This window comes from Triticum aestivum, chromosome 4A (assembly GCF_018294505.1).
Source record: "Triticum aestivum cultivar Chinese Spring chromosome 4A, IWGSC CS RefSeq v2.1, whole genome shotgun sequence".
Taxonomy (NCBI): domain Eukaryota; kingdom Viridiplantae; phylum Streptophyta; class Magnoliopsida; order Poales; family Poaceae; genus Triticum; species Triticum aestivum.
The window spans coordinates 677,073,409-677,083,689 of record NC_057803.1 but is presented as its reverse complement, the minus strand read 5'-3'; the positions used below and the strand labels follow the sequence as shown (position 1 = coordinate 677,083,689).

The following is a 10,281-nucleotide window of genomic DNA, read 5'->3' as shown; positions in this document are numbered from 1 at the left end:
AGACTGCTCTGCCGCTTCCTTCTCCCTTGATCGCCGCCTCTCGCGGCGGGCGGCGCACGCCTCCGATTGCGGAGTGTGCGTGCGGGCTGGCGGCGCGGGGACTAGCACCCACCACTGCCCGCGCGGAGGAGCGGACAGCGGGGGGAGGGAACAACGCGTGGGCGGTGCAGACTGCGTTGTCCTACCGGAGCTGAGCGCGGGCCGGGAGGATCCAACTCCGGCATCCGCGCTGCGTCGACGCGGTAGCTGCCCCCGTTATCCACCTTGGACCGCTCCAAGACAATGCAGAGGGCCAGCTCCTCATCGTAGTCGAGGTTGGAGCCAGAGTCGTTGCTGGAGTTCGATATTGCTTTGCAGATGTCTTCGGGCTGCCCCATATCCGCCCTATTTTTGGACCGGATATGAGGAGCACCAGACAGCCCGGGAGTTTGAGATGCGTTTGAGGCGTCCGGATGAGTCGATTTTTTGTGACTGGTCAGTGATCGGTTTGCCCGCCCGGGTGTTTGAGATTTGTTTAGGGCACCCGGCTGTAGATGCTCTTAGGGGCTGTGTGAATCACGCCCCAACCAACCCCGCCAGGATCTCGCCAACATGCGGGCGTAGAAACTGAGGGCTAGTTAGGCGGCAAAGTTTTTTTAAAACTGTGGTAATTGAAAACCACAGTATTCCCTTGGGTGGGCAAGGAATACTATGGTTTCTTAAAACCAATGTTTTTCTCCGTTTTACATGTGTTTGGTTGGTGTTGTTTTATTAAAGTTTTGACTAAGTATTTTAGCATGGATGACTGAGTAATTAGCTGCTGCTAATGGCGGCCAGCTGCATGCAGCCGCCGTGCACACGCCGGCCCAACCTAGATAGGATGTGTAGAATATCTCTATCTCTGATGCTGCAGAGAAGAGATGGAAACTCACACATGAAGAAGGCTGGAAGGACCCCAGTGACCTACTACACGTACTAGAAGAACGCCCGTGCGTTGCAACGGGGTCATATTAACTTTAAGAGTTCAATATTAATCATGTTAATAGTATATTTAACATTCTCATACATATCCATCTTATTAGATACGGGATGTAGAGGTTAATTGTTTCCTTTGTTTGAATCAACTTTCAAGTTCCAAGTTCTAAAATTACCCACGTACATGAGAACTAAATAATTTTAGTTAACAAAAGAAGACTACTACTCATGAAAAGTTAATCTGCGTATACTCCTTGACAAGTTAAAAAGGTCATATATATATATATATATATATATATATATATATATATATATATATATATATATATATATATGTTTGCATGGCTCTCTATTCTGTAAGGTTATTACATAAAATTCTTGTTCAATTAGAAAAAAATTATAATAAGCAACAAACATTAAAAAAAATAGGTGTCTGATTCCAGCTCGTGCTTCTCCAAATGAATGTGTCACTCACCTAAAGAACTACCAGATTACGACCAATGCCAAAATTTGGGTTGTCTTCTCCCAAGAAATTTGTACAAGCCCCTCGTCATTCTTCGTCTGATTGCATCATCTAAACCAGGCTAAATATTTTTACTTTACCCATGTGAAATTATGCATCAAGTAATCAGGTAAACAAGTATAGAACGACATGCAGATGTAACCTGACCTTTCACCTTGTTGGGGAGACCCTTCAATCCAAGAATATACAACATCCAGAAGAAATAAAATCAATATCAAAATTAGTAATCATTTTTCAGCGATAAAAGATAAACCACAGCTGGATTTTTAAAACAAAACCCGCAACTACACAAATATATTAGCACAAGTGTGGATCCTGTCCCACTCTTCATTTGTTCACAAAAAAGTTCAGAATAGCAATCTTGGCGAGCCCTGTGCAAGCATCCTGTGATCTCGGCCGGGATCGATCTGCATGCAAGGTTGCCGATTCTTCCAAGAGTGGGCGCTGAAAGGAACGATCCCGAACCTGCATTCTCAATCGGACAGAGCGGCATCGGCCTTCGGATCAGAGCGTGAACGGGATCGAGGAATTTGGAGGAAGTGAGGGAGTAGGATGGAGATCATGAGAACTCACTCATATCTTGGGTCGTGTTAGTTCTTCGGGGGCTGCCACGGGCTGTCCTCGTCGCCATCGGCGACTCCACCACTATAGCGCCATGAGCGTGGGATTGAGGGACGAAGGGAAGGAAAGGAAGCGAATTAATGACGTACCTGATGTTTGGTATGTAATAATCGGGTTAATTACTGTTATAATTCATTGAGTTTGTTTTCATATATTACACTTTGGCGCTAGGAAGGTGGGACTCATATTGTAAAAAAAGGAAGTTCGCACTGATGGACGAGGAGATCTCTTGCCTACGATTTCAATTACCAATTACCGAATCCGGCTACGCTGATTGCTCTCGATTTACTGAATCAAAACTTGCCAAAATATTTACATGATTGAATTGAATCGACACCTGCCAAAGCAAGCACGAATAAATGGAAGGAGAATCAGACGTGATTCGGTTTTAAGTGGGAAGAAGAAAAAATTAAGGTGGGAGGGGTGGTGAGAGATGAGACGAAAATAAACCAAACGGAAAAAACCGACGAAACTGGGAGCCTCGGTACGAGGTTAGGCCCTGGAGTGCGTGGGGGCGGGTGGGGGCCTCGGTACGAGGTTTTTTCAGTTGCTGGCGGCTCAGTGTGAGGTGGGAGCAGGTACCAAAAAAACCATGGAAGGTGGGATGAAAAAAACCTGGAAGCGAGACTACCAACTGCTTCATTAGGAGTAGAGATTTAAAACTGTGGTAATTGAAAACCACAGTTTTCCCTTAGGTGGGCAAGGAATACTACGGTTTCTTAAAACCAATGTTTTTCTCAGTTTTACATGTGTTTGGTTGGTGTTGTTTTATTAAAGTTTTGACCAAGTATTTTAGCATGAATGACTGAGTAATTAGCTGCTGCTAATGGCGGCCGGCTGCATGCAGCCGCCGCGCACACGCCGGCCCAACCTAGATAGGATGTGTAGAATATCTCTATCTGTGATGCTACAGAGAAGAGATGGAAACTCACACGTGACGAAGGCTGGAAGGACCCCAGTGACCTACTACACGTACTAGAAGAATGCCCGTGCGTTGCAACGGGATTACATTAACTTTAAGAGTTCAATATTAATCATGTTAATAATATATTTAATATTCTCATACATATCCATCTTATTAGATACGGGATGTAGAGGTTAATTGTTTCCTTTGTTTGGATCAACTTCCAAGTTCCAAGTTCTAAAATTACCCACGTACATGAGAACTAAATAATTTTAGTTAACAAAAGAAGACTACTACTCATGAAAAGTTAATCTGCATATTCTCCTTGACAAGTTAAAAAGGTCGTATATATGTTTGCATGGTTCTCTATTCTGTAAGGTTATTACATAAAACTCTTGTTCAATTAGAAAAAAATTATAATAAGCAGCAAACATTAAAAAAATAGGTGTCTGATTCCAGCTCGAGCTTCTCCAAATGAATGTGTCACTCACCTAAAGAACTACCAGATTACGACCAATGCCAAAATTTGGGTTGTCTTCTCCCAAGAAATTTGTACAAGCCCCTCGTCATTCTTCGTCTGATTGCATCATCTAAACCAGGCTAAATATTTTTACTTTACCCATGTGAAATTATGCATCAAGTAATCAGGTAAACAAGTATAGAACGACATGCAGATGTAACCTGACCTTTCACCTTGTTAGGGAGTCCCTTCAATCCAAGAATATACAACATCCAGAAGAAATAAAATCAATATCATAATTAGTAATCATTTTTCAGCGATAAAAGATAAACCACAATTGGATTTTTAAAACAAAACCCGCAACTACACAAGTATATTAGCACAAGTGTGGATCCTGTCCCACTCTTCATTTGTTCACAAAAAAGTTCAGAATAGCAATCTTGGCGAGCCCTGTGCAAGCATCCCGTGATCTCGGCCGGGATCGATCTGCATGGCATGCTGCCGATTCTTTCAAGAGTGGGCGCTGAAAGGAACGATCCCGAACCTGCATTGTCAATCGGACAGAGCGGCATCGGCCTTCGGATCAGAGCGTGAACGGGATCGAGGAATTTGGAGGAAGTGAGGGAGTAGGATGGAGATCACGAGAACTCACCCATATCTTGGGTCGTGTTAGTTCTTCGGGGGCTACCACGGGCTGTCCTCGTCGCCATCGGCGACTCCGCCACTATAGCGCCATGAGCGTGGGATTGAGGGACGAAGGGAAGGAAAGGAAGCGAATTAATGACGTACCTGATGTTTGGTATGTAATAATCGGGTTAATTACTGTTATAATTCATTGAGTTTGTTTCCATATATTACACTTTGGCGCTAGGAAGGTGGGACTCATATTGTAAAAAAAAAGGAAGTTCGCACTTATGGACGAGGAGATCTCTTGCCTACGATTTCAATTACCAATTACCGAATCCGGCTACGCTGATTGCTCTCGATTTACTGAATCAGAACTTGCCAAAATATTTACATGATTGAATTGAATCGACACCTGCCAAAGCAAGCACGAATAAATGGAAGGAGAATCAGACGTGATTCGGTTTTAAGTGGGAAGAAGAAAAAATTAAGGTGGGAGGGGTGGTGAGAGATGAGACGAAAATAAACCAAACGAAAAAAACCGACGAAACTGGGAGCCTCGGTACGAGGTTAGGCCCTGGAGTGCGTGGGGGCGGGTGGGGGCCTCGGTACGAGGTTTTTTCGGTTCGTGGCGGCTCAGTGTGAGGTGGGAGCAGGTACCAGAAAAAACCATGAAAGATGGGACGAAAAAAAACCTGGAAGCGAGACTACCAACTGGTCCATTAAGAATAGAGATACTAATTAAACTGAATCGGCTATAAGGAGGTAATCCTGCCGTTTACCATATAACCAAAAAGAGGGAAAATAATATGGGATCACAGCTAGGTTTTCTTATCTTGACCTAGACAGCAACATCAAATACGATCTCCCCAACGAGTTCTCTCCGTTCTGTTTAAAATAAAGAGGTCGTGACCTCTTTTCCAGATACTGCAAAAAGACCGTGGTTTATGGCATACTGTGGTTTACAAAACTTCGGTTTTTTTTGAAACCAAACGCATGAAATATTCAAAACCACGGTTCTTTTCGAAAATCACGGTATTTTGAGAAAACTTTAGAAAAACTTTGCTGCCAAACGCAGCCTGAACGGGGCCACCAAAAAATTAGCGTAATTCCGATTCTCTAGCACGATCCAAACATAGCCCCATTGTAGCAGTCAACAACCAGAAAATTGGTTGGGCGAGCCGCGGCTGCAATCCAAACAGCCCCTTAACCACCACTGAGCTAGCCAAGGCCTGGGCGCACTCGGTAAAGGTCTTCCTCAAGTGGGCATGGAAAGTTATGGACGTGGAAGAAGCCGTCGCCCGTCCGTCAAGCTCGTCCTAAACTAGCACTCCAGTTCCTCCTTCCTAAGCTGTTTATTAGCATCGATTAACCAAAACTCTCATACAGGGGATGTAGCTCAGATGGTAGAGCGCTCGCTTAGCATGCGAGAGGTATGGGGATCGATACCCCACTTCTCCAATAATTTTTTATCAGTCTTGCTCAATGCTATATCTGATCCGTACAAAATTTTGTTTAAACTTTTCTTTTCTCTCTTGCATATTACGTCACTTAATCTCAGACACCTAGCCGCACCTCTAACAGACCAGAGCGATATCATCTTATACTCCCTGGCAGCAAATACGAGTGTATGATCATCTCTAGCAAAGCAACATCTAGTTCTCAACCACACGAAACAAACGCTGAAATTAAAGATCCACATGCTGAAAAAGATAAGGCGGGGTCAATGGTCAAAATATGGCAACTGTCCAGGGTGGCGTTTTTGATGGTTCGTTCCTTAGTGGGGAGTAACTTAGAAAGGAGGAACTTAGACTAGTCATAGTGAGGAGTAACTTAGACTAGTAACATACATATGTTACTAGTCTATGTTACTACCTTCATAGTGGGTAGTGTCATAGGTGTGGTAACATAGTTGCCTTCATTTATTACTTTGTAGACTCATTATGCATTGGAAACCGCTATGTGATGGTAACATATTATGTTACTCTATTTGCCTCTCTTCTCATTAACTACTTGCCACATCATCATTTTTGCTTATGTGGCATCTATGTTACTACCTATGTTACTCCCACTATGACCAGCCTTACTTTCGAGAAAAAGAGAAGGGCTCCCCTGCCAAGCAAGCAGGTGGACCAAACTATGGCAACACCACAGAATACTGCAACGTGCCATTAATATCCCAGAGATCAAACTGGCGTGAGAAAAAGCTGAACATTATTAGCCTCCAGCTGAGTTAGCCAACCAAATGCTTTCTGTTTCTTCAGGAGCTCTGGCTCGTTTTTCGTGTCCAATGCTGCAGCCCGGAAGAAACCAAACAGAGCAAAAAAAAAGACGAGAGCAATCAACACAACCAAAAGCCCTATCCGAGCTCAAACGAGAGCTATACATCTCATAATTGTTTGTGTGTGAAGACATTGAGGTAGGAAATATAAGTGCAAGGACAACAACATCTGAGCTTCTACACAAGACTACCTCAGCACTGTTCATTAGCTGCATAAAACAGCGCCACAAGGAGACATGGTTCTTTATGTTAGGTCGACAGAAACCGTGTTTGCAACTCGGTGCAAAACTACTCCGGACCAGTTCTGCAATTTGACAAGAAGCATTGGGGTAGAGTAGGGAATTGGGTATTCATATTACCTTTGTAGATTGCAAACCCTAGATGATGATCTCTTCGTAGCAAGAACGGGCTGGAGACCGCTCAAAGCTTCGTCCCTAGCGGAGTCGTCAAAAAGTGTGTTCGCACACGAACACGTCACCGTGTACCTTCAATGCCGAGGGTAATGCCCCGTAGCTCACGTCGAAGGTGATCCGTTCGGAAGCGCGATATGCAAGCAATCCGGATGGCGCTTTTCAGGATCCGAAACCCCTAGGTCGGCCTGACCGCCCCTAGGGCCCCGAGATTCGCCGCCCTGCAAACGAACGAAGAATGAGAAAGAAGACAGAACCAGGGAGAGGATAAAAGTAAAGGTAAAAGTGGTAGATTGATTTGTTCGATTGTGTGTTGTTGTTCAATCGGTTGTCACCCCTTAGGTATATAAGAGGCGGCTGGACTTCCCGTGCAAGGAAAAGGCTTGGATTCACGTCCAAAACCCTAATCAAATTCGAATGGTTTTTGTCCGAACTTTCCAAACTGTTCGGTCTAAAACTGGGTGCACCTTGTGGGTCATTTTTGAGACGACCTCGGATGAAAACGAGACCAAAAGCAATTTTGACCGTATCGACGAGACGAACAACTTTCATGTTGAATGTTTTCGATTCGAGATCATCTTCAGGGCCAAATCGCTCGCGCAGAATAGGTAATTATTCACGCAACTCATCAGACATAGTCGCATGCGTGTCTGGTCCCGGGCGTCATATTTTGCTCACTGCAGGATCGCGCTGTGCGGGCTCTAACTTTTGCATACTTTTGCAGGACGATTTTTATATCAAGATCGGCCATTTCTACGAGATGCACAACTTTCATGTTGAAACTTTTTGCATCCTGCCATCTTAATTGAGTATCATGCCATTTTATAATCTAATGTCAACATAAGCATCTCTGAAATTGTCATACTTCTTGCATCCGAGCTCCGTTTTGAACCATCTTTGCATCCATCTTGAACTTCTTAAAGAGAGTCATCCAATGATGACTTTCAATCAGAAAATTGACTTTATCTTGCTACAGCTTCAAGCCACTCTTTGATACCAATGCCATTTTCGAGCGTCAACACCACTGACCTAGGCAAAGGCCTAGCCGCACTGGTGAAGGCCTCCTCAAGTGGGCATGTAAGGTTATGGACGCGGAAGAAGCCGTCGCCCGTCAAGCTCGTCATAAACAAGCACTCGAGTTTCTCCTTAGTGAAAGGGTTATTAACATAGATTAGCAGGACCTGCCATCAAGGGGATGTAGCTCAGATGGTAGAGCGCTCGCTTAGCATGCGAGAGGTATGGGGATCGATACCCCACTTCTCCAATTATTGCTTTTTACAGATCTGAAAAATACTGTCAGACCCAAATTCTCCATCAGTGAATGCAGTTCCGGTAAAGCAACGTCTAGCTCTCAACCAAGTGAACTACGGTAAAATCAGACCAGAGAAGGGCTCCTCTCACAAGCAAGCAAGGGGAGCAAACTATGGTAACACCACAGGGTACTGCAACGTGACATTTACTATACCATTACAGTTAGGCAGCCCACGAGTACTATCCACAAGATTTCCTACTTGATCTTAAGCACAATCGTAACTAGATGATACGTTGGGCGTTGCTTTAATAATTTGTTGCGATTAATTTTAGCGAGGCTTGGTATTATGAAACATATATGGTCGGCTTAATAATATGATAACTGGAGATGAAAATGTAAATGATGTATTGTATTTCATTTGATAGTGCATTTTTTCATGCATGGTTGCATGCTTAAGGTGGCAACTTCGCATGGTAAGAAACAAAAGATTAGTGGAGATTACCTAGTTGTTTATATAGGATTTGTTGTATTTGAATATTGTATATATAGTTGTACAACAAATATTGAATATAAATAGCATAATATAATAGAAAGCTTTTCCCCATTTGCATGTTGACGTGGATCTTTTCTTATGCATGGTTTCATATTGAGGTGACATATTTGTATATTGAGAGTAAATAGGTTAGTGAGAATCATCTCCTTATTATGTATTATAGGATTAGTTTTCCGTGGCCTAACGTGGGCGTGGGGTGTTTGCTCATATGACGAAGATTTTTGGTCGTCGGGTCCTCTAGAAGCCAGATTCGGTACCGATCATCCCTGCATTGAGATGGATACAATAAATTATGGGGAAATTAATTTGGTTGTAATGCAGTTCTAATACTAGTTGTTAACTATTATCCGTTGAGCTCGAGATACTATTGAATATTAAAAAAACTATTATCCATTGAGATCGAGATACTACTAAATATTTTAAAAAAAAAGGCTCCATTTGTAGTAGAAAGTCCACATCATAAACCAATAGCGAATATTAAGGAAAAGGCTCAATTTCTAGTAGAAAGTCCACATCACAAACCAATAGTGTGTATCGTGTAGAAACAAGATGGGTGGTAGCAAGTTAAATTTGGGATGCTAATCTTGCTCTGGTAAGTGTTCTAGAGATGATACTAAATATAGGTTAACTAAACTCCATTATATATTTATGTATGATTTTTTAGAATCTATCATGACCACTCTTGATGAGTCCAAGTACCTAGTCGAAATAGGATACCTTGTGGGTGTGTCGAGACCTCATTCACCTGACAAGACCCCTTCATCTTGTGTCCCACTACGCCATAGTATGCACTTCAAGGGAATAAGGACGGGTGCACTATGTTAGAGATCTTATGGTTACCGAAGATACTTGCCCTCAATCACGAGATCACATGATACGCATCGTACCCGCTAAAGGCAGCTGCCTAATTATCGACCCTAGCCTACCTACATAAAGGAAGGACAAGGCCTCGCCAGAGGGACATCTCATTAAGTGAGAACAACCTCGTAACCTAGCTCAAAATACCAATTCTGGACCATTGTAATCCTACCATCAAGTAATAAAGTTTGATAAGCAAAATGTATGGATTATTCCCAACCGGGGTCATGAACCTAGGTAAAATAATTGTGTCAACTTCGTCGCCGACTAAGTTCCCTTCTGCACCACCACTCTCTCTATTTTCATACGCTACTACATATCGATCATAATATCGGTAGTGCATTAATCATCAACAAGCACCTTTATACACCATATGATACCAAGTGCATTGCCCGTGAGCGTATCAAATAATCAAATCATTTGTATGTAGAAGTAGTAGAATCAACAGTATCCATATGTTCGTCGATGATTACTATAAACGATAATATTTCAACACAAAATACATAGCATGCATACGATGGTAAAATAATATTGAACACATCATAATTTGTAAGACAACATTTGACCACGAAAATACCAAGAATCAATGTCGAAGTTTCTGTAAATTTGGTTACCTGATCATACACTAGAGATTGTTATTAAGATATTTGTTTAAGCATACGATCAAGCGATCTCTCATATGATATTTAATAATATCAATGTATACACTATCATACACAACAACATATGCTCTATGTAATTGATGTGATTGTCGAAAATAGTTCAAGGAGCATTTTTACTATGAAATACACCTTCTATTTCGCACAAAACATGTATTACATTACAAATGCATAACAAAGCA

The 10,281-nt window shown here is 42.5% G+C and overlaps 2 non-coding genes across 2 annotated transcripts; both read left to right on the top strand.

Annotated features, from left to right (window-relative positions):
• Nucleotides 1-5,474: 5,474 nt before the first annotated feature.
• Nucleotides 5,475-5,547, top strand: TRNAA-AGC (transfer RNA alanine (anticodon AGC)). The gene has a single exon. It is a non-coding gene; the product is annotated as a tRNA-Ala (tRNA).
• Nucleotides 5,548-7,968: 2,421 nt separating this feature from the next.
• TRNAA-AGC (transfer RNA alanine (anticodon AGC)) lies at nucleotides 7,969-8,041 on the top strand. The gene has a single exon. It is a non-coding gene; the product is annotated as a tRNA-Ala (tRNA).
• The last annotated feature ends 2,240 nt before the right edge of the window (nucleotides 8,042-10,281 follow it).